Source organism: Octopus sinensis, linkage group LG17 (assembly GCF_006345805.1).
Source record: "Octopus sinensis linkage group LG17, ASM634580v1, whole genome shotgun sequence".
Lineage (NCBI taxonomy): Eukaryota > Metazoa > Mollusca > Cephalopoda > Octopoda > Octopodidae > Octopus > Octopus sinensis.
In genome coordinates, this window is record NC_043013.1 from 54,640,926 (window position 1) to 54,665,925 (window position 25,000).

General features: G+C 36.1%; 1 protein-coding gene across 12 annotated transcripts in view; it reads right to left on the reverse strand.

The window, feature by feature from the left end:
- LOC115220760 (thrombospondin type-1 domain-containing protein 7A) overlaps positions 1 to 25,000 on the reverse strand; it is a 1,292,425-nt gene that overhangs the window by 677,632 nt on the left and 589,793 nt on the right. The window lies entirely within an intron of this gene.

Below are 25,000 nucleotides of genomic sequence, written 5' to 3' on the forward strand. Positions count from 1 at the left end.
TCCCTTTTTGCTTCATTTTAAGTACTTAATCTTTTTTTATCTATGTAATTATGTTTTTATGTGTGGTGTGTGTGTTGTGTGTGTGTGTGTGTATGTGTCCCTCACTTTGTCTTGACATCACATGGTTGTGGTAAATGAATGTTATTCACTCCTGATATTCTGGAAAAACTTGCCTGGCCAAGAAGAATTATCAACTTGCTTGAAAAAAGGTAAAGGTTGGGGACTGGAAAGGCATCCAGCCATAGAGAATCTGCCTCAGTGAACTACTTCTAACCCATGCACGTATGGAAAAGGGGACATGTTAAAATGATGATGGTGGTGGTATATAGATCCAGGTGTGGTTGTATGGTTCACAATTATGTAGTTTCAGGTTCAAACCTATTGTGTGTCATCTTTGGTAAATGCCTTCTACTATAACCTTAGGCCAGACAATATCTTAGGAGTGAACTTGGGAGACAGACATAATTTGGATGCCTGTGTGTGCATGTGTACATGTGTGTGTGTGTGTGTGTGTGTGTGTGTGTGTGTGTGTGTGTTTGTAACTTGACAGCCAGTGTTGGTGTGTCTATGTCCCTGTAACTTAACAGTACAGCAGAAAGTGACTGATAGAATAAACACTGGGATTTAAGAGAAGTGATTAGGTTGACTTAAATCAGTAAACCATTCAAGGCAGTGCTCCAGTATGGTCACAATCCAGTTGCTTAAGACACACCAGCTTGCTTCTTTTTTCTCTTTCCTTCTTTCTCAAATCAGTGAGAATTTTTCTATGACTGAAAGACTAACTGCAAGTATGAATCCTTCTAGGAACTCTGAGAACATAATCCCAGACTGGAGTATTACTTGAAACAGACTGATTCCACTAAAAGCAGTTGTTGACCAGGTAATGGTATGGAACCAAGTAACAGATGAAACCTACCAAGCTAAAATAATAATTGTTCCTTCAACAGCCTTCCATATAGTTTCTGTCAACCAAATTTTCCTCACAACATTTCTGATTGATTCACTGCTTTAGTAAGAAATTCTAGTTTAAGCTTCTACACAGCAGGTCTCGAACCCAATTCTACACAATGAAGAAATGAACTTCTAGACCACATGCTCACATCTATAAGGAATACCTATTTCCTTGACAGAACTGGTGGTGTAACGGACATCCCATAAAGTTGTGTGTTTGAATCACACGAGGTTCAACTTTGACATTGATCAAATATCTGTCAGTAAAATATCACAATATAGGCAATAAAATTAATTATATCCTCCTTGTAAAATTTAATTTTTGTGCTTAATGCTAGATATAAATAAACAGTTTAGCTATTCTTCTCAGAATGTTAGGCCATGGAATTCTCTCTCTCTGCGAGAGAGAGAATTAAGGTGGTGAGCTGGCAGAAACGTTAGCACGCCAGGTGAAATGCGTAGCCGTATTTCGTCTGCCGTTACATTCTGAGTTCAAATTCCGCCGAGGTCGACTTTGCCTTTCATCCTTTTGGGATCGATAAATTAAGTACTGGGGTCGATATAATCGACTTAATCCATTTGTCTGTCCTTGCTTGTCCCCTGTATGTTTAGCCCCTTATGGGTTATATAGAAACAGGAATTCTCTCTCTGCAGTAGTTGATAGCAGAATTTTAAAGGCAACAATCTCACTGGTCTTGCAGAGTCTAAGAAAGCCATGGACTGAGTCTTTTCCTCCAACCCAGACAAGAGAAAGGAAAATTCTAGGATTATCTCCACTGCAACCTCAAACCAAACATGGAATATCCAATATCTCCAGGGTTTAGAATGCCAATAAATATTACAAATATACTTGGAGGAAAGAATTTTAATGTCTAAAAAGATAAGAGGCATTTAGAAATAGTTATCATTTTCCCATCTGCCTTGTCTTCATCTGTACCGTTACCGTTATTTTATGCATTTATTATAAACATTAAAGCTATTTTCTCATTGTCAATGTCTTCCCTTCTAATATTTGTAATTGCTGTTGTTGTTGTCATCGTTGTCAGTGGAATCATCGATATTCTTCAAAGTTGCACAAAATCATTTCTTTCTTTTTCTTTTTTTTTATATTCTCTTCTCTGTGACAGCAAAGTCAGGACAGAATTCTTAATAGATGAATAAATCATGGAATATTAAAGACAGCCAAGCAGCAGAAAAAACAGAACCAAACCGATTCTATCTGGATTTCTGTATTTCATATCATTAATGTTCTTCTACAAACCTACCACTTCGTTATATATCAATCTTCTTTTCCCTTCCCCCTCTCCACCACCACACATCACTACCCACCCCCACCATTCTATAGCCCCCCACCCGCCTCCTCCCTACTCCCTCCCATAGACTCTTCAACATATTAGACTTTGTAGTAGACACACATGTCTTGTGGAGGTAACCAAAGTATTTTATGAATGTTTAGCGTTTGGTATTCACAGCTTATTTCTTCATCTTCTGCTGATATTCTTTAACAACGACATTTACTACTCAGATGGAAGCTTGTTGCTTTCCTCTGCCTCTCTCTCTATCTCTCTCACCTCCAACAAAGAAGCCTCTCTCTCACTGCTTTTACCATATGTGTACACCTTTAAGACATTCACCCTGCCAGAATCTCACCAACTCTTTCTGTCTCTTGCATTTATTCACACACAGTTACACACGCTTTCTCTCGCTTACTAGTATTACTCTCTCCCTCTTTACTCCTCTCTTTCTCTCTCTTTACCCACTCACTTTCTGTCTCTTTTATTTTTTTATTTCAACATTTGTTATTTTTAGTTTTCATTATTTTCTTAATTAAAAAAAAAAGGAAACTGCTTGTCTACTTTTCTTTCTTCCTCTAATCCTCATTGTCTTCCTCTCATTCTCTTCTCTCTTTCCTCTACCCCACACCCTTCTGTCACAACCTGCTCTTTTATCCACTTTCTTATTTGTTTTCCCTTTCACACACAGTTTCCCTGATTTCTTTCATTTCCACCCCAGACATTACATTCCATATCTTCTCCCCCTGCCCATCCTGTCTCCCTCCTCTTTTTTTCCAGCCACCCATTTTCCATTCTTATAGATTTCCTTCACACTCCTCTCATTCTAATGTAGGACTGCCACCCTCTTAACAGCATTATAGACACCCTCCCCACAGCAAAGTAACAGACAGGGGCCAATACTATATTCATTTATGGATTGTAAGTAGTCAAGAGACTGGGTCCTCCAGGCAACTATCCAGAGAGGCTATATCTGCCCTGACAGCACCAGTGTAGGTAGAGTGTGTGCTGGCCCATGGTGGCCCTTCCATTTGCTGCACCTGGATGCCGCAAATAACACACATTGCCTACAGCAGACCCAATAGTGGTGCCCCTTTAAAAGTGCTGCCTGGGGTGGACTGCTCCTGCCACCCCACTCCCCCAAGCTACACTAGTGCCTGACAGCCCTTCACATTCAAAGTTCAAGACCTACCAATGTTGATTTCGTCATTACAGATCAATTAATTTAATACCAGTGAAATCCTTCCGTTGATATATTTGTCAACAACTCACCCACCTTGCTGTGAAGTTTGTCACATACTTCCGACATCTTAGATCAATATTTACTCAACATTATCTCTGCTTAATAAACTTAATAAATAAAGTTGTGTCTCACCCCACCATCCTTATTCATCTACCCACCAACTACATCTCTGGATCATACCTTCCTCCCTTTTACTTCCACTCACCCCTTCCTCACCTCATATCTACTATATCTTTGTCTCAGCAACTAGTTCACTCCACCACCACCACCACCACCAACTCCCTCTCCCACCCCCCTTTCATTATTCCCTCAATATCTTTTTGCTATTCATTCATTGTTTCAATTCTTGCTGTTATATCCAAACTTTCAATTCTTATTTCAGGTTCCTTTATATCAATGACTTTTATGAACACAAACACACACTTGTGTGTGTGCGCACACACACACACACACACACTCAAATGCATGCATGTAGGTACGTAAAACTACATCATATAAACGTCTGCCCATGTGTGTGTGTTTGTGTATACACACACATATCAGTGTAATTATATGAATTTCCTTCCTCGCTTCTCAAATATACACATACATAATATCTGTGTGTAAATAGTGGTTGATCTCTTCATTTTTCCAGTCTTAAATCATATTTGGAGATGTTTAATTTTAAGAACTTAATACGAGATTATATAAAAAAAATCTTAAAATGTTTTTGCATCACACACACAAATTTATATATATATATATATATATATATATATATATATATATATGTGTGTGTGTGTGTGTGTGTGTATGTGTAGGTAATTTGAGGGAATAATTATAATTCAGGCTGTCACCTCATTAACACTTCATGTAAGAACCTGACTAGTGTTGTATATCTGTATGTGGTAGAGAAGGAAAAAATGTTTGTTTACTGAAACGATCATAACATCAATTTGAATTTTTCCTTTCTTTATTTATATATATATAATCATATATATATATATCATATATATATATTGTGTGTGTGTGTGTATGCAAAATTACATTTGACCCTCAGGCTGATAACTGATGACTGTTTGGTGATCTTTTGTGTCTATATGTATGTGTATATATATATATATATATATATATATATATATATATATATATATATATATATATATATATATATGTACTAGAGTATTACCTGTCATATGATGGATAACTTTGGAAGTATACTTTAGACACTTGGCAATATCAGAAAATATGGCTTACACATAATAATTTAAACTTACATTTTTATCAAAATTCTTGGTGCTTCAAAATGATGAAGCACTCACTAATTCTCAAAAGGAAACCATTTATTACCTTAAAATAAAATTAAATGAAACAAGTTTCTCATTTGTATATTTCCAATATGTTATTAGTTTTCGAAATTTTATAAGCATAACCACAATCTAATCCATCGGAAACCGATCTCTACAAAATTTCATTAAAAAATGTGTATTTTTTTCTTTCATAAATTCATTTGGCACTCATACTGCAACTCTCTCTGTTATCTCTCTTTAGTCTCTCTCTCTCTCTCTCTGTTATCTGTCTATAATTCTCTCTCGCCTCCTCTCTCCAACTTGACTGGAATTATCAACTTGACTGGAATTATCAACCAACCAATATATCAGATAATATTATATAGAAGTATTAACTTACTACTACTACTACTACTACTACAACTACTACTAAGATGGTGAGCTGGCTGAATCAATAGCACATCAGACAAAATGCATAGTGGCATTTCTTCCAGTTTCAAGTCCTGAGTTCAAATTCCACTGGGGTCGACTTTGCCTTTCATTCTTTTGGAGCTGATTAAACAAGTACCAGTGAAACACTGGGGTCCAATGTAATCGATTTGATCCCTTTGCCCAAATTTCGGGCCTTGTGCCTATAGTAAAAAGGATTATTATTATCATCATCATCATCATCATCAAGGCTGCGAACTGGCAGAATCATTACCATGCTAGGCAAAATGCTAAGTGACATTTCGTCTGTCTGTATGTTCTAAGTTCAAATTCCGTGGAGGTCGATTTTACCTTTCATCCTTTTGGTGGGGTCAATAAAATGAGTACTAGTGGAATACTAGGGCTGATGTAATCAACGTATCCCCTCCTCCAGAATTGCTGGCCTTGTGCCAAAATTTAAAACCATTATCACTTTCATTATTTTATTGTCATTGCACAGCTTCTAATGCTGGAGATGTATTATAGTGTCAGCTGTTCACTACCAGTGAACTTAAGGTAACACCCCTTATTTTTCAAGCACCACTCGGAGTATTCAAGCAGTTGCAAGCTTATTATTATTATTATTATTTTAAAGCCATTAAAAGTAATTTTTGTGTCCCATTTCAAGCCTTATCTTTTATTTAACTGTTAAAACTTAGTGATATAAGCCATGAATGGCAATCTTCAAGATGCTTTTTCCTGCACATCAAATTGATCGCTACATATAAATAGTAAAAAGGTTATCAATAATTGATTCCTACAGATATTGTACTCTCATAACAAAATTTCAATATATTTATTCATAATGTAATACAAGCTGAACTCTGCTTTCTTGACTTCATGGAAACATTGATCACAGTCAAAATGTGTATTTATAAATTTTTACGACTGTCTGAAATCTGTTCTGTAATGAAAGTTTTAAATGGAGGGACATTACCATTTCTTGTTAACACTCACATAAACTGCATGTTTCTGGGTTTTTTTTTAATCTTTCTTACTTGTCTCAGTCATTAGACTGTGGCCATGCTGGAGCACTGCCAGTCAAATGCATCAACCCCGGGATTTTAAGTTTTCAAGCCTAGTAAATATTCTATTGGTCTTTTTTGGCTGAATCGATAAGTTATGGAACATAAACAAACCAATACAAGTGGCCAAGTGGTGGTGGAGGACAAACACAGACACAAAGACACACATACACACACACAAAATGGGCTTCTTTCTGTCTACCAAATCCACTCACAAGATATAGTTTGCCCACAGCTGTAGTAGAAGACACTTGGCCAAGGTGCTATGCAGTGGGACTGAACCTAAAACTATGTGGTAAGGAAGCAAGCTTCTTATTTCTTTATTGCCTACAAGGGGCTAAACACAGAGGGTACAAACAAGGACAGACTAATGGATTAAGTTGATTATATCGATCCCAGCGTGTAACTGGTACTTATTTAATCGACCCCAAAAGGATGAAAGGCAAAGTCAACCTCGGTGGAATTTGAACTGAGAACGTAGTGGCAGACGAAATACCGCTAAGCTTTTCGCCCAGCGTGCTAATGTTTCTGCCAGCTTGCCGCCTTACCACACAGCCACACCTACACCATAAGAACTCATTAAATAAGTAGGTTAATAGCCAGCTGGTTGTTTTCTTTTCCATACTAGGTTATGACAAACAACCATTCGCCTATTCTGACTGTCAAGCTACAGAGTGAACTGGTTAATTTAAATTTTAAATTAATTTCATTGTTTCAACTGGACTCTTCTAGTTGGATACTTAAACGAGCATCAGCAATAGTCAGTACTTGTCTAGTAGTCTCCTCCCACCGCCCCTCAATACCCCTCCTTTCTCTCACAGTGTCTTTGTACTTAAAGTCTCCCCCCCACCACCTCTTCTGCTATTCTTCCTCCCCCACCTCCACCTGAAGTGTCTCATTTACTCCCCCTTCTCCAACCCTTCCACCCCCACCCCCGTCAAAGCTTATTTCCTTCTATCTTCTTTCCTTTCTTTAACAATTTCAATAATCAAATGAAACATATTTATCAATGTCTCCACAGAACCAGCTTCAAGTGCAACGAATGCAACAAACCATAATATATTAGAAGATATTCTTTCAAATGTATATTTATTTACTGCTTACCAATTCTACTGAGTCCTTTTTGGAACTAAAGAGAACTTAATCATTGAAATGCACATCATATACAACCATCATCACCATCATCATCATCACCACCACCACCACCACCACCACCATCATCATCATTTAATGCCCAACTTCCATGCTGGCATGGGTTGGATGGTTTGACAGGATCTGAAGGGTCCAAGAGCTGTATTGGGCTCCACTTGTCGGCTTTGGCATAGTTTCTATGGCTGGAAAACCCTTCCTAATGCCAACCATTACATACACTGTACTCTGCGTGTGTGTGTGTGTGTCCAGGCATTTGAATATCGTTTATCTTTTGTTTGTTTCAGTCATCGGACGATGGCCATGCTGGAGTACTGCTTTGAAGAATTTTAGTTAAATGAATTGTTCCAGTACTTATTTTATCAGTCTCTTTTGCTGAACTGTTAAGTTACGGAGATGTAAACACACCAAGAGGTGGTGGGACAAACACAGACACAAAAAAAAATACACATATATACATATATATGACAGGCTTCCTTCAGTTTCCGTCGACCAAATCCACTCTTAAAGCTTTGGTTGACTTGGGATTATATAAGAACACACTTTCCCATGATGCCATGCAGTGGAACTGAACTCAGGACCATGAGGTTGTGAAACAATCTTCTTACCATTCAGCCACACCTGCACCCATAGAATAGAAACTTATAAATTTCAGACCCATTTGTAGCCAGTCATAGAGTTCTTGTGAAACCTTTTGGTCTTGTTACTTTCTTTAAGGAAACCTGACCTTACAGGAAACTATTTGCCAACTTGGCCCAAATAAGTTTATCAATATATATATATTCAAATTCATCTGTCTTTATGTTCTGAGTTCAAATTCCACTAAGATCAGCTTTGCCTTTCATCCTTTTGGGGTTGATATACTAAGTACCGGTTGTGTACTGGGTAGATCTAATCAACTGGTCCCCTCCCCAAAAATTTTCAGGCCTTGTGCCTTGAGTAGAAAAGAATATATGTATTCAAATTAGACCCACTTTACTGTCTAGTGTGTTCATTTTTCTCCTTGGATTATAGACAATATGTATATGTGTGATGTGTGTGTATCTTTCTTCCATATATGTGTGATGTGTGTGTATCTCTCTTCTATGTGTGTGTGTGTGTATGTATGTAACAGTGGTGCCCCAGCATGAACATAGCTTTAAAGCTGAAACAAGTTAAAGAGTCATATATATTTATCTCTTTAAGTAAACACACACACACATATATTCATTTTTCTTAAACTAGAATATTATTGACAGTAACTTCGAGATTTTGGCCATTTAAGCCTTTGTCAGACTAAATATTCATCTTCACATTCACACCTGCTTACAAAGTTAACATCCCTGTATACATTCTAAACAAAAACATAGCCCCAAAATTAATTAATAAAAATTTCTCCAAAACACCACTCCATAACAACCCATCCTAAAATCTAATTACCACTCCACTCAAAATACAACACTCAAGGAAGATATTGACTCAAAAGAGACCCTGTAAAGTCAGATTAATGTAAAATTGTTTCTATTGAAACTGAACGCAAAAAGACAAACATTAACATATGTATACATCATCATCATCATCATCGTTGTCGCTTAACATCCGCTTGCCATGCTGGCATGGGTTGGACGGTTTGACTGAGGACTGGCGAACCAAATGGCTGCACCAGATGCAAATCTGATTTGGCATGGTTCCTACAGCTGGATGCCCTTCCTAATGCTGATCACTTCGAGAGTGGGTGTTTTTTACATGCCACACATATAGAAAATAGTACAACACTATGTAAAGCTTCACTAAATATATACTTGCAAAGATATGTGCAGGAACGGATATAGAACTTTTCCATCTTACCTCTAGTAAGAACACCGGATTGATGAAGAACCTACAGTAGATAATTTGGTACTCGAGTTTTGGACTTTCCTTATTCGATTTGTCCTCATCAGCTAGATTCACCAAACATGAAATTTTAAAATATTCGTTACATTAATGCATAACCTGTACATATCTTTGCCAGTATATATTCAGTGAAGCTTTACATAGTATTGTATTGTTATCGGCTGCTATTCCCAGCAAACATTGGTACCTTGTTGTACCACTAGTAATTCTACCTTTATGGTGCTCTACTTAGCTGGAAAATAATACTATTGTATTATATTGCAATAATATTTATAATTTTTATATAATACATACATATATATATATATATATACTCTTTTATTTTATTACTCGTCTCAGTCAGTTGACTGTGGCCATGCTGGAGCACTGCCTTTAGTCAAACAAATCAACCCCAGGAATTATTCTTTGTAAGCCTAGTACTCATTCTATCAGTCTCTTTTGCTGAACTACTAAGTTATAGGGATGTAAACACACCAACATCAGTTGTCAAGCAATGGTGGGGGTACAAACAGATACACAAATACATACATACATACATACATATATATATAGTTAATCCAAACATGAAAACACAAGGAGGAAACACAACAACGCGAGGATGTGGAACAAATATAGTATTATTGGACGCTCGGGAAGAAAGGGAAGAAGGAGGGTTTAACGTTTTGAGCAGAGCTCTTCGTCAAAAACAGGAAAAGGAAAGCTCCAGAGAAGGGAAGACAGAGGAAAAAAAAATTACCAATGGTACACACACGGTCACAGGATATTATATATATATATATATATATTATATATACTCTTTTATTTTATTACTCGTCTCAGTCAGTTGACTGTGGCCATGCTGGAGCACTGCCTTTAGTCAAACAAATCAACCCCAGGAATTATTCTTTGTAAGCCTAGTACTCATTCTATCAGTCTCTTTTGCTGAACTACTAAGTTATAGGGATGTAAACACACCAACATCAGTTGTCAAGCAATGGTGGGGGTACAAACAGATACACAAATACATACATACATACATACATATATATATAGTTAATCCAAACATGAAAACACAAGGAGGAAACACAACAACGCGAGGATGTGGAACAAATATAGTATTATTGGACGCTCGGGAAGAAAGGGAAGAAGGAGGGTTTAACGTTTTGAGCAGAGCTCTTCGTCAAAAACAGGAAAAGGAAAGCTCCAGAGAAGGGAAGACAGAGGAAAAAAAAATTACCAATGGTACACACACGGTCACAGGATATTATATATATATATATATATATATATATATATATATATATATAAAGGATATTATATATATAAGCTAATAAGTCTTTAAAAACCTGTGATAAGTCTGTGCATCATCCTCCTCATATCTCTGGAAATTTAAATCTACACTATGGATTAATTCATCTTCTCTTCGAAACTAATAAGTTTTTAAAAATCTGTGATAAGACTGTGCATCATCATTAAGGATCTTTGGAAAACTGTTTACAACCTATATCTGCCTTTAATGGAATTATCTCCAATATTTCATGAGTATAACCTCACCCACTAAGATGTCTAGAGAACTCAAATGTATTTTAGCTGATGAGTACGGGACATTTTTATCTGCTGCAATTTTTGCAACTTGTAATAAAGCCTGTCTTTGTATGAAACAATTGTACTAATAACTAATCCATTCTTGTTGCTTCTTTCTTGGATATTATACATATATATAGTTAATCCAAACATGAAAACAAAGAGAAAACACAACAACACGATGATGTGGAACAAGTATAGTGTTATTGGATGCTCAGGAAAGGAAAGAAAGAATGAGGATTTAAAGTTTCGAGCAGAGCTCTTCATCAGAAACATAGGAAAAGGAAAGATCCAAGGAAATGAAGATGGAGGAAAAAAATCGCCAACGATACACATGTAGTCACATAGATAGATAGATAGATAGATAGATAGATAGATAGATAGATAGATAGATAGATAGATAGATAGATATGTACAATGGGCTACTTTCAGTTTCTGTCTACCAAATCCACTCACAAAGCTTTGGTTGGCCCAAGGCTACAGTAGAAGATACTTGCCCAAGGTGTTACACAGTGAGACTGAACCTGGAACCATGTGGTTGGGAAGCACGCTTCTTATCACACAGCCACCCCTGTACCTATATATATATATATATAATATATATATATATAATCCTCATCATTTTAATGTCCCCTTTTTTGTACTTGCATAAGTTGGATGGAATTCATTGAGGCAGATTTTCTACAGCTGGATGCCCTTCATGTCACCAACCTTCGCCTGTCTCCAAGGAAAGTAATATTTCCTCATGGCTAGACATGTTTCCATAGAGGATTAGAAAAGAATGGCACCACTTGTATGATGGTGATGCTCTTTTAGAATCATCACAGAATCTCAAAAGTAGGAGAGATGAAGCTTCGGTTGGCATCAAGCCTGAAAAATGTCTTTGCATTCCACAGTAAAAGAGAAAGAAAAAGAAAAGAAACAAATTTCTATAAAATCCTACGAAGCCATTACACCTACTTACAAATATATGTGCACACTATTTATTTGATAATTAGCACACACACACTATCCTGCCATTCTTCTACCGATATAGCTCTCTCTATTTCAATTGTCACTGACCATTATTGTTCACTTTCATCTCACCTTTGCAGTTCAAAGTCAAATCACAATCGCAAATTGCTTTCAATATTTTCCTTCTTTTCTTTTTTCCCTAGTTTACTTTTTCTAACTTCTGTCACATATGTAAATGTTGATGGTTTCATACATTAAAATTTTATCTGAAAGTGAAAGAAATTCTCTAATATATTTTCATGAAGATGAATCTCTACCTTTTACCGAAAACCTTTTTTATTGAATAACTATCAACAAATTCTATACTTCCGTCCACATTTTTACATTTATGTGGTCATTCAACATGCTAGAAATAGCAGCCCAGATTTACCTCCCTCTTTCTCTCTCTTTCACATACACACACACACAAAGATGTTTAATGCCATTTCTGTTGACCAATTTCTCTCACAAGGCACTGGCCACTTTAAGGCTGTAGTAGAAGACACATGAGTAAGGTGCTGAGCAACAGGACTGAACTAGAGACCACACAAACCATGCACCTATACTTCTATACATAAGGCTTTGATACTCTGCGAAATTCCTCAGTTTTCAAATACTCAATTATCTTTTTAACATAGATAAATCTTCAAATTAATCATTTTAAATATTAATTACAATAATATATTTTCTACAGTTAATTAATGGTAAATTACATCACCATCCAATGGTTTATTTATTACAAGAATCAGTTCCAAGATAATGGCTGTTGTTGCTGTTATTGTTATGGCTGGAAGACAATCAAATACTTTCCCTGTCCATCCATAAACAGTTCTACTCCCCCCCCTCTCTCTCTCTCTCTCTCTCTCTCTCGCAACATACACACCCAGCAGCTGCTGCTCTTACTCAACTATTAACTGCAATCATGAAAGGTGTGGTACCATACAGTTCACTTCAAGCGCTACATACCAACAAGACTCTGTTCTTGCTTTTTATTTTGTTGTTTTTATTTCTTTTTTAGATTTGCTTTTATTACCCTTGAGGGGTGGGGATGGCCCTACCTTAAAATAGTTTTATATATGAAGCAAGGCAAATGAAATATTGTGCTTTAAGTTGGTGGTGATAGGGGTACTATTTACACGGCAACAAACACACTTTCATATTCATTGACACACATATACACCTGTGCATGTGTGTTTGTGGTGTACACATATGTGTGTGTTTATATTGTGTATATCTGTATTTATGTACATGTATGTATATATATGTATATATATATATATATATATATATATATATATATTTGTCAGTATATGTATAGATATATATTATGTATTATTGTGTATATATATATTTGTATATGTATATATATGTTTGTATATGTATAGATATATGTTATGTATAGAGGATTTATAAGCACACTGACAAAAATAAACAAAATAACATAATCATTATGAGTTTCATATCTGACCATGCAGGTTCTGTGTCTAACATAATGTGTATAAAATAAATATAGCCATCTTCAATTTATACATTTGGACAAACTACACAAAGCATTTTATCAGAAGCAAAACCACAAAACAGACATGGCAGATTGAATGGTAGTTATGAGTTATATGTATCTGTTGGCTTCTAAGTGAAATAGATTTAAAGCACATGGTAAATAATTACTAACTATAGGCGGTGGGGGGAGGGAGGAAAAGAGAGTGGGGGGAGAGAGAGAGAGAGGGTGAGAAGTGTGAGAGGGAAATGAAAGATTCGTGTATTAACACCATTCTGCCTTCAATATTAACGAAGAAATAGTTGAAGACAACATTTGTGTTGAGTATCCTCGTGAATCTGTTCGGCTTAATTATATTCGTTTTATTAAGATTGACAAATGATGTCAAAAGGGATCTATAAATATATTCCTAAAAGCATACTCTATATACTTTGGAGAAAATGTATATTTTTGGTAAACATTTTCATATGGAAGTTTTTTCTTTTTCTTTTGATTTCTTTTTTCTATATTTTTTTATATACACTTACCTACATTTCTAGAAAGAACTTTGACTTTACATAAGAAGCAATAATGGAAAAGCAAACCTAGGTTTCGCACTCACCTACTTTCTTCATATACCATTGTCAACACCACCACCACCTTCACCATCATCACCACTATCATCATCATCATTATCATGATATTATTTACTCAATATCATGAATATTCCTTAAAAATTTCCATGCTTCCTGGAATTCTCCACTCCTACTCCCAGGCACCCTTTCCCCCTCTTTATGACTCTTGCACTGTTCACTTTGCCGTGGTTTTGTGCTTTATTCTGTTTACTGCAAACGCACCTTTCGCTTTCGTTGCTGTTCCTCTTTATTTCACTTACTGCTTCTCTCTCTCTCTCTCTCTCTCTTCCCTCTTTTATCCTTTTTCTAAAAAGTTACAGTGCACTTGAGCACTGCACACAATAAACTCATCATCACCATCACCATCACCACCACCACCACCGTCATCACCATCATCACCATCACCACCACCACAATCGTCACCATTACCATCATCATCATCGTCACCACCACCATCACCACTACCATCATCATTACCATCAGAGTTACCACCACCACTACCATCATCACCACCAAAACCACCATCACCACTGCCACCACCATCACCATCATCGTCACCATCACCACCATCATCCTCACCATCAGAGTTACAACCACCACCACCATCATCGTCACAACCACCACCGCCACCACCATCATCATCTCTATTAATTTCTTGCATTTACTTTTGAACTTGTCTTTCAAGGTCAATGTCCTGAAACTTTATTTTATCCATCACTTCAGCACCATGGCAACATAATCAGTCCTAACAGTGTCACACATCACATCAGTTCTGCTGTCATTCTTTTATTTCTATCAGTCACTGGACGGAGGCCATGCTGAGGTGATGCTGGGGCACCTCCTTCGACAGCTTTTGTTTGTCTCTTAAACCAAACTGTTTACTATTAAATCAGGTGCATATTCTGTCACTCTCTTTCCCCCAAGTTGTGAGGATATCAAAAAAACTAGTTGTCAAATGGTGCGAACAAACACAAGCACTTAGATGCACACACACACAGTTGTAGAGCACAATTCAAAGTGCACGACATATACCTAATATTTAGCTCCAAGGACACATGCACTCAACTAGGAGTGCATTGCAGCTTATAGCAGAAACAGCTGTGAGCTAATGAAGTGTTCATTGCATAATTTCCTGTTTCTTTCTCATTAATTTCACTTCATGTGTGTGTGTGTGTGTTTTATATATTTGTATGTAATATTGCTGAATCAAATATTTAAGACTATTAGACCTCTGGTTATGTAGCTATAAAATTTGTGTACCAATAACAGAGACAGAGTTATGAAAAGGAAACTTTTGAAGTGGGAACCAGTTTTTAAGTCTGGTATTGATGTTTTCTAAGATGAATAAACTGCAAGAGACTGTCATACCATCTATTTTGGTGCAAGCAAATCACAATATGACCAATATCTTTCAATAAAAGTATGTGTATGTGTGTATGTGAGTGTGTGTGTTTATGTGTATATATTATCTCTGGCTCTGTCTGTCTGTCTGTCTCTCCCTCTCTCTATCCACAGGTGAACACACTGCTTTTAGAATAGGTCTACCATGTCCCTGTATGTTAAAGAAACCCTGAAAAGTATTGCTGATCGAAGGGCATCAGGTCAGGCCTTAAAACATTTCCACAAGGAAATCTCATTTAACACCTTAATGTTCAGATTACTCCGTCAAATGTAATGCATTTTAAAAAATTTAAATTGGTTTGAATCATGCATTATCTCACAGCTTTGAGAATTTGATGATGCGGTTGCTTATTTTTAGCATGTTAGAGTAGGTTCGGTATGAAAGGTTAGATGTGGCCAGTTTGAATGTAAAAACATGTAAAATATTTGAACCGGATTTGGCCAGTTTAAATGCTAAAAGGTTAACCGATCCCAGAATAACATGATAGTGATGATGTTGATGATCACATCACTGCATACACATACATTTATACACACACACACATATCTCACACATATGTATATAAGCAAGCTTCCCATGCACACACATGCATGGCACATGTGTGCATGGAGTTTGTTTTGTAACAAGGAGGTGTTGGGTTTCTTCCCAAACTGGGGCAAATGTCATTTGTGTCACCCCTTTAAATCACCCCATACATTGGGAATGATATTAGGTTGATGGAAATGGTAGCCCATAATGTGGATTGTAGTTGTTGACTCAACTTGACAGTCGTACATTGAGCCATGCTGATTCTGTCAGGGAATTTATTTTGGCTGTGGTTAATGCAATGTATCATCATCAGCATCATCATATACGTATATATATATATATATATCTTTTATCATATATATGTGTGTGTGTTTTATGCATGTGTTTATAAATGTATGTCTCTCTCTCAATCTATCTATCTATCTATCTAACTATCTATCAGTCTGTCTGTCTAGGTACAAGAGTAGCTGTGTGGTAAGGAGCTTGCTTACCAACCACATGGTTCTGGGTTCAGTCTAAGTGCATGGTACCTTGGGCAAGTGTCTGCTACTATAGCCTCAGGCTGACTAAATCCTTGTGAAAGGATTTGGTAGACAGAAACTGAAAGAAGCCTGTTATATATATGTATGTGTGTGTGTGTGTTTATGTTTTTCTCATTTCGACACCACTTTACAAGTGTAAAAGAGTGTTTCCCTCATAAAAGTCGTGTTATTCATTTTCAGTCTTCCATAAAATATCCTATCCAGTCATGTGGAAAGATCCTCGTTGCATGGAAATAGATGCAGCTTGGCAACAGGAAGCACACCTGACCATAGAAAATCTGCACCACCAAAATCTGTCCGGTTCATACAAACACGAGAAAGAGAAGGTTAAAATGAAGATGATAATGGCACACACAGAGTTCTCATTGTCTGTTGAGATATCTTACGCAATCTTAAATAATAGGCACAGGGGTGGCTTTGTGGTAAGTAGCTTGCTTACCAACCACATGGTTCCGGGTTCAGTCCCACTGCGTGGTATCTTGGGCAAGTGTCTTCTACTATAGCTTTGGGCCAACCAAAGCCTTGTGAGTGGATTTGGTAGATGGAAACTGAAAGAAGCCCATTGTATATGTGTGTATATATATATATATATGTATGTGTGTCCCCCCAACATCGTTTGACAACCGATGGTGGTGTGTTTACATCCCCGTAACTTAACGGTTCGACAAAAGAGACCGATAGAATAAGTACTAGGCTTACAAAGAATAAGTCCGGGGGTCGCTTTGCTCGACTAAAGGCGGTGCTCCAGCATGGCTGCAGTCAAATGACTGAAACAAGTAAAAGAGTAATAGCACCCTTATTTTTGACGTGTTTCCCACATAGATATGCGAAAAACATATATAATCCTACTGCATGCAAAACAACACTTTTCCTTCATAAATAATCTACATATATATTCTAGATGTTCAGTAAAATATAAACTTGGAGATGAGCAACCAACACAAGACAAGGTCTAAATTCACACTCAGTGGCCTAAGAAACTGGACATTATGGCTTTTTATCAAATATATATTTGTATGCTGTTATCATTATTAGTAAGTTGACACCACTAGTAGTGTAGGTTTGAATTTAATTTTTCTAATTAAATTAAACAGAGAAGATGGAGTTATGATTCAAAAAACTTCAAAATCATATAAAAACATTTACACTCTATGTATTGAGTACACCCTCACCTGTTTGTAAAAGCAAATATTCACCAATCAATAAATGTGTGTGTGTGTGTGTGTGTGTATTATGTATGTAGAGGTGTGTTTGTGGATTACTTATAAAATTATTTGTGCAATTCTTGTAAGCCTTTTGATTTATGCAAATGTCACAATGACTCATAAAAAAAATTTATAGTTATTTGGAATGTTAGTATTACATCCAGTGTTATTGAGCTAACCAAGTAATCTCTTTGTGAACAGACTAAGATTTATGAGTGATTTAAACTGTTCAGTGAAGTACATGACGAATGTTACACCTCAGTCTGGTCAGCAGTCATGTATTTGGATGTGTTTGATTATGTGTAGCAGAAGATCTAGGGTATTGCGATGGTGCAGCATGGCATGCAGTTGCAACCTAGATATGCAGCATGGAGTTTGTTCAAGAGCGGAGAAATATTTGTGGAAATTAATACCAAAGAAGCAATTTGGTAACATTTCAATCGTTGCATATTAATACAGTTTCTTCCACAATTATTAATCCTTTGAGCTCAAGTGGCTTATTTTAGGACTGCTAATAATATATAACTAAAACTTAAGTGGCCATTTTAGGGACCACTAATACTCTCTGGAGGAAATTTAAGTGGCCAACCAGTTTTAGGACCACTAATGCTCTGTGATTAAAACTTGAGTGACTGGTATGTGTAGGCTAAATGGTATTCATAAACTCAGAGCTCAAAGGGTTCAGAAGATGCATAGATGTTTTGTTATGCAAAATTATTCTTTAGAGTGGCAAGGCAGTAATTTTCATAAAGTATTCAAGTAGTAGCTGTTCTGGTATGTTGTTAAATGTTCATTTTGATAGGAGAAGGTCTTGATGCATGTGGAAATATTTAATTGATACTGTATCCCAGCATATCTTAGTGAATTGCTGAATATTGTTAGGTATATATAATTACATGGGTATCTTGAGATATTCATGTGTGAGCCATGCCTAAAATATAATCACTTTGTAGCAGTTGGTTCTGTGTATCATCATCACTGGGATCCATTTTAGAGATTCTCTGATGTAAATTTAAGAGATACAGTATCAGAGTTCAGTTGACATTACAGCTATGTCAGCCTGGCCTCAGTGTAGGCTTGTTGTTCATATATTCAGGAACTGTTGTGGTAATTAGCTTAATGGTGCCAGGGAGATTTGGTGACAGGGCTATCTTTGTTATATCAGCAAATTAAACAAGAACAGAGAAATTTGTTTGGTGTTATCATTCACTGATTACACACACATCAAAATTTAATTCATTCTGTAGATATATAAACAGTAAATGGTAAGCAGTAATCAAATATGAAGAACCTTTTGTTTTAGTCTTTCAACATTACTGAGTGAGATTAGATATGGAAATTTGGTCATTCCGGTGCAGTACCAACAAAGATTTTAGTGTTTCATATAAACTCTGATGATTTTTTTAATCATAGCCTATTATATCCATCTATACATGATATATGTTGAGCTGCTAAGTTAGGGGACAGGAAGGTACACAACACTGGGGTTATTTTTTAGACATATATAAATATATATATATGTATGTATATAAGCACACATACTACATAAATATATTATAAACACACACACACATACACACAAACAGAGACACATACACATATATCAAATTTTACAAGGAAAAACTTAGCAGTGATGAAGTTTCAAGCAAGTGAAACTTCAAAGTTCCAGTGAATCACATAATCCTCCTCCTCATCATTATCGTTTAACGTCCGTTTTCCATGCTAGCATGGGTTGAACGATTGACTGAGGGCTGGCGAACCAGATGGCTACACCAGGCTTCAATCTTGATCTGGCGGAGTTTCTACAGCTGGATGTCCTTCCTAATGCCAACCACTCTGAGAGTGTAGTGGGTGCTTTTACGTGACACCAGCACGGGGCCAGTCAGGCAGTACTGGCAATGACCTCACTCAAATCTTTTACACATGCCACCGGCACAGGTGTCAGTAAGGTGGAATATGTATGCCTGTATTATTATTAGCATTGAGAAATCCTTCAGTTTAATGTTAAACTGTCTTTATATATAACTTCTCATAAAAACAAACATAATTAAATACATTTATGCGTTTAGAGGGAATAGAGACAGTAGATACATACTGCATATATTTCCAAGGGAAACTGGATGGAAGTTATATAGCATCAGGCTAATTACATACATTACCTGTATATCTCTTTCTCAGGTAATTACATTTATTGTTTACAGGTTCTTTGTCTAAAAGAAATATTGGGGGCATATAAATGTATGGGCGTACACACATACATACATATATATATGTATGTATATATATATATATATATATATATAATATTAGGGAGTTTAACTCCAAACTTACAGGGAAAAATTCAATTTAGTATTAAATCAAATTTCACAGTATATATATATATATAATATATGAAAAAGAGACACTGATTATGTATGTAATTACCCTGATGGTATATAACTTCCATTCAATTTCTCTTGGAAACATGCAGTATCTACCATCTCCATTCCCTCTAAACACATATATATATACATATAGATATGTGTGTGTGTGTGCATGTGTGTGTAGTAACTTATGTGTTGATTGAGACTGTTGTTATTCTTAAAATAGCTTTAAAATAATAACCTCACTTTGACACACACACATATTTGATGGTCTTCAATTCAATTTCCATCCACTAATGATTGGTCAAACCAAAGTTATGGTAGAAGAGACTTGTCCAAGCACCATGCGGCAGAACTGAACCCAGATCAATGAGATTACAATAGAAACATCTTAATCACACAGCCTTGTCAGTAAGTATATTTACTATTTTTGTTGTAGTCTAAGTAAAACTGTTCTGCATACCAATAACTCGTTAATTCCCAGAGAACTTCCCAACTTAGTAACGTATTTCAAATGTTTCGCCATTTCGCAGACTGATTTGGTGAATCTGCATACAAAGTTTATTGAATGACAGTCACAGGATTTAGAGCAGAAACTATTAAAAATGCATTAAATGTTCACTTGGAAATTTCAAGCAGATCTCATTTACAGGAACACTTTAGTGTTATGTCAACTGTGTTGTCGGTATGTGGGTAGATCCAGTGTGTGTGTGTGTGTGTGTGTGTGTGTAGAGGTGGGTATCAGGTGGAAGGTATATTTGTTGCCACCTAAGTCAACCAAATTCCTTTGTATATATGTGTAGTATGCATGTTTGTTTGTGTGTGTACACATACACACACATTCTCTAGAAAAACGACGACGCTGTGGTGATCTCATTCTCGCTCACAACATCATAAGCGGAAAGTCTAACCTCTCGAAAGAGCTGTTCTTCACTCCTGCTCCAGAGCGTCGGCTGCGGGGTCATTCCGAAAAGCTCTACTTGCAACGATTTCATCTCAATCAAAGGAGAGGGGCTTTCTCTGTCCGAGTTGCAGATCCGTGGAATAAGCTGCCGGACGAAATGGTGAAGATGTCGACGACTGCTCGGTTCAAAGTCTCCCTTGACCAGAAATGGCCTGAACTCTTTACATGAGCACCACCCTGTACATAACTCCATGTCCCCCTACATGGCCTTGCTTTTTGCTTTTTGAGCCAAAATTTAACTAACTAACTAACTAACGTATATATATATATAAACATGTGTGTATGTAGGTCCCAATTCTAGCAGCTTTAATAGCTAATGTCTAAACACCATGGATTGGTTTGAGAGAAGACAAACAGGTAGAATGGGAGTAGATAGATATGGCTAGAGTTATGTGATCTAATTAGAGAGATGCATGTGTATATGTGTGTATGCACATGCTTAAATGTCTGTGAATGTTGTCCATCAGCATTTGAGTGAAACCATGCTGATGTGGACATTTCTTGTTGGCATTATGACAGTGCGTTTGCTTTCAAAGATGTGAAGAATATAAAAAAAAAATCCCTTAACTGATAAACAGGTGAGGGTTAGTGACAGGAAGAGCAGCATCCAGCTATAAAATTCTGCCTCAAAATCAATTCCAACTGAAACCAGGCTAACACGGAAAAACAAATTTTACATAAACAAATGAACATACACACGTGTATATATGCAAATGTATCTTTTTACAATGCCTCTTTCATTAGGCTATATATACCTTGGAACATATTAGTGAATGTGCAGTGTCACTGGAAGGTGATTACCTGCATTTCATGCAGATCTATAGTGTGTACCTTGTTTGAAGGTTCAGGGATAAAGAGCTTTTGTTTTGTGCAAGTATTCACATGTGATGAGCTGCACAGCTAAATGCATTTTAATGAACAAGATAAGAATGAACTCACATAATGAACACATTATGCAAATTATTATATTCTGCCGCTAATTGGATTAAATACTGAATGAGGGACTTCAAGTTTGAGTATGATTAATCTCACGAAGTCTTTCAACTAAATAGATAGATAAAACCTTGGAGCAGAAAATTTGGTAAACGATAGCATGAAGAAGACTCCCAAACAGAAAGTATCCTACTAGAGAAATTTCACAACTCCACTGTGTGTATGTGTGTGTGTGTGTGTGTGTCTGTCTGTCTGTCTGTCTGTCTGTCTGTCTGTCTGTCTGTCTGTCTGTCTGTCTGTCTGTCATGTATGCACAGACGTTTTCAAAATAGAAAAAGTTGTTCCAAAGCTAAAGCACAATGAAAAACGTATGAAGTTGAGTATGAAGGATCAAGAGAGAGAGAGAGAGAGTATATATTGCAGACATATCAAACCCATGCCAGATGTTAGAAACCAATGTTGATGATAACTTAATTATTCAAAAATACACAACTAAATCCACTATAAATGTAAAAAAAATAGAAGGGAGAAAAGATGGGTTGAGGGAAAGATGGAGAGACACAGTGGGCAGCGAGAGAGAGAGAGAGATGTACACCTATGTCTCAGAAAGAAATAATTCAAAATCTTTAGATTCTAATCCTCAAGATTTTAGTTCACATACAGATTTTGTGTGTGCGTGTGTGTGTCTGCATATGTGTACCCACACGTGTGCGCAAACCATATAAAGTGATAGAAATATGTGTATATTGCAATATGCATGTACATTAGTAAGAATATAGAGACACACACACACAAATATATAAAACTGTAAATATGTATCCATATATGTGTGTGTGTGTGTATGTATATATATATATATATATATATATATATACATATATATATATACATACATATATATTTATACATACATACATATATATACATACATACATACATATATATATATGCATACATACATACATACATATATATACATATATATATACATATACATATATACACATATATACATATACATATATATACATACATACATATATACACATATATACATATACATATATATACATACATACTATATATACACACATACATATAATACATACATACATATATACATACATACATATATATACATACATACATACATACATACATACCTACATATATACATACATACATATATATACATATACATATATATCATACATACATAATACATACATATATACATACATATACATATACATACATACATATATATATACATACATATATACATACATATATATATATTATATATATATATATGAGGATAAAATAGGATAAAACAAAGAAGAAATGAGACTAGAAAATTTTTGTTTTTATTGGTGGAAAGGTGAGCTGTTGTTATGTTGTGGTATACAACAGATTCTCCTTGAGCAGAAAGATTTTTATCTCGAGAAAATCAGATGAGAGAGTTCAGTTGAAAGATAGAAAATTCACATCTAAGACAGACCACAGACAGCAACTGGTCTTGTCAATCATCTGTTATCTTAGTAAACTAGCAAAGAGTGAGAACCAAGTCAGATGTGAGAGAAAATAGTCAAAGCAGATGGCAGCACAGTTGTGCGACTGTCGATGTGAGTAGAAATTGTTGCTACTATCAGATCGTAATTCTGGAAACAGAACTACAAAAAAGGTTTTCTCTGTTGTTTTCCAATGGGAAATAAAACTCATATTTTTACCATTTACCTTCCTCAGTCAGCTGCAGCTAAGATGCTAGGAATTGCTCATCACCATTACTTTCACTATATCCACACTTTCATGTTGTCTCAGCCAATAACATCAATATATTAGAAAATGACTATTTTTAAATCTCACAAACAGAGATATTCAGCAACAGTACTTTGGAGTAAAGACTGTTTGCCAACATAACATGGCAGTCCTGGTTTAAGATGAATGTTACTGTAATTTAGCCCCAGGAGACATCCTTTCCAGCCGGCTATACAACACAATCTGTGTCTTTATATTTTCGAACAAGGGAATCTAGCACCCCCCACTCAGCTCAAAACAATATCTGTGTATTGCGATTTCTGGGTTATTTCCCTTCACCAGCACAGAATAACTGTTTGGCTACAGGTGTCGCTGCCAAATTCCCATTCGAAATATATAGTTTTCAAAGTGACAACCAGTCACTGATTCATAAATTAGAAAATTACTATTACTATACACCACCACTATATCTCACATCTAGCCAAAACTGTATATGTGTGTGTCTTTGTGTCTGTGTTTGCCCCCCCACCACTGATTGACAACCAGTGTTGGTGTATTTACATCCTCATAGCTTAGCAGTTTGGCAAGAGAGACCAATAGAATAAGTACCAAGCTTACAAAAAAGTAAAAAAAAAAAAACGAAAACTAAGTCATGGACTCAATTTATTCAACTAAAAATTCTTCAAGACAGTGCTGCCCCAGCATGGCCACAGTCTAATGGCTGAAACAAGTAAACGATAAAAGGTAAAGATCAAAAATAAGTTGGTCAGGGGTCAAAGGTCAGTGTGTTTGACCTCTGCAGGTCATCTTAGACAGTTGTGGCCATTATAATACCCAGGATGTAAAACCTAGGACCAGGTGGTGATGTTAAGTCAAATACCCAGACAAGTTGGCCATTGACCCCTGATTAAGCTATATACACCCATTATAACCAAAATGGGGACTGAATGCAGAATTTGAAGTCTCTAATAGATTTGTGCTGTCTGAGAAATTCCTCACAGCTGAATGGTTTGGTGGGGGTTTTAAAGAAGCATGTTTTCTGGCTTTCAAAATCCACAAAGTTTATAAAAATCTTCTCATGAATTCTTCAAATTTTCCTTGAGATTCCGTTCTAAACAAATCGTTAAAACTACATTTGTTATAGTTTTGGTTAGAAGTGAGATGTAGTCAGGGTGAAATTGGTTTGTCGCAGTTCTGCTGAAAGACCGAATGGTTATATAATGCAAAACAAACTTGGTTTAATTCAGTTTCTTCCAGTGTAAATGAAGATAAACTATTTAGATCCAGGTACTTTTTACTATGCTGCTGTTAGGTAAATTAATTATTCCAACAATATTTACAGATCTAAGTCTGTAAATATAAAGGAAGA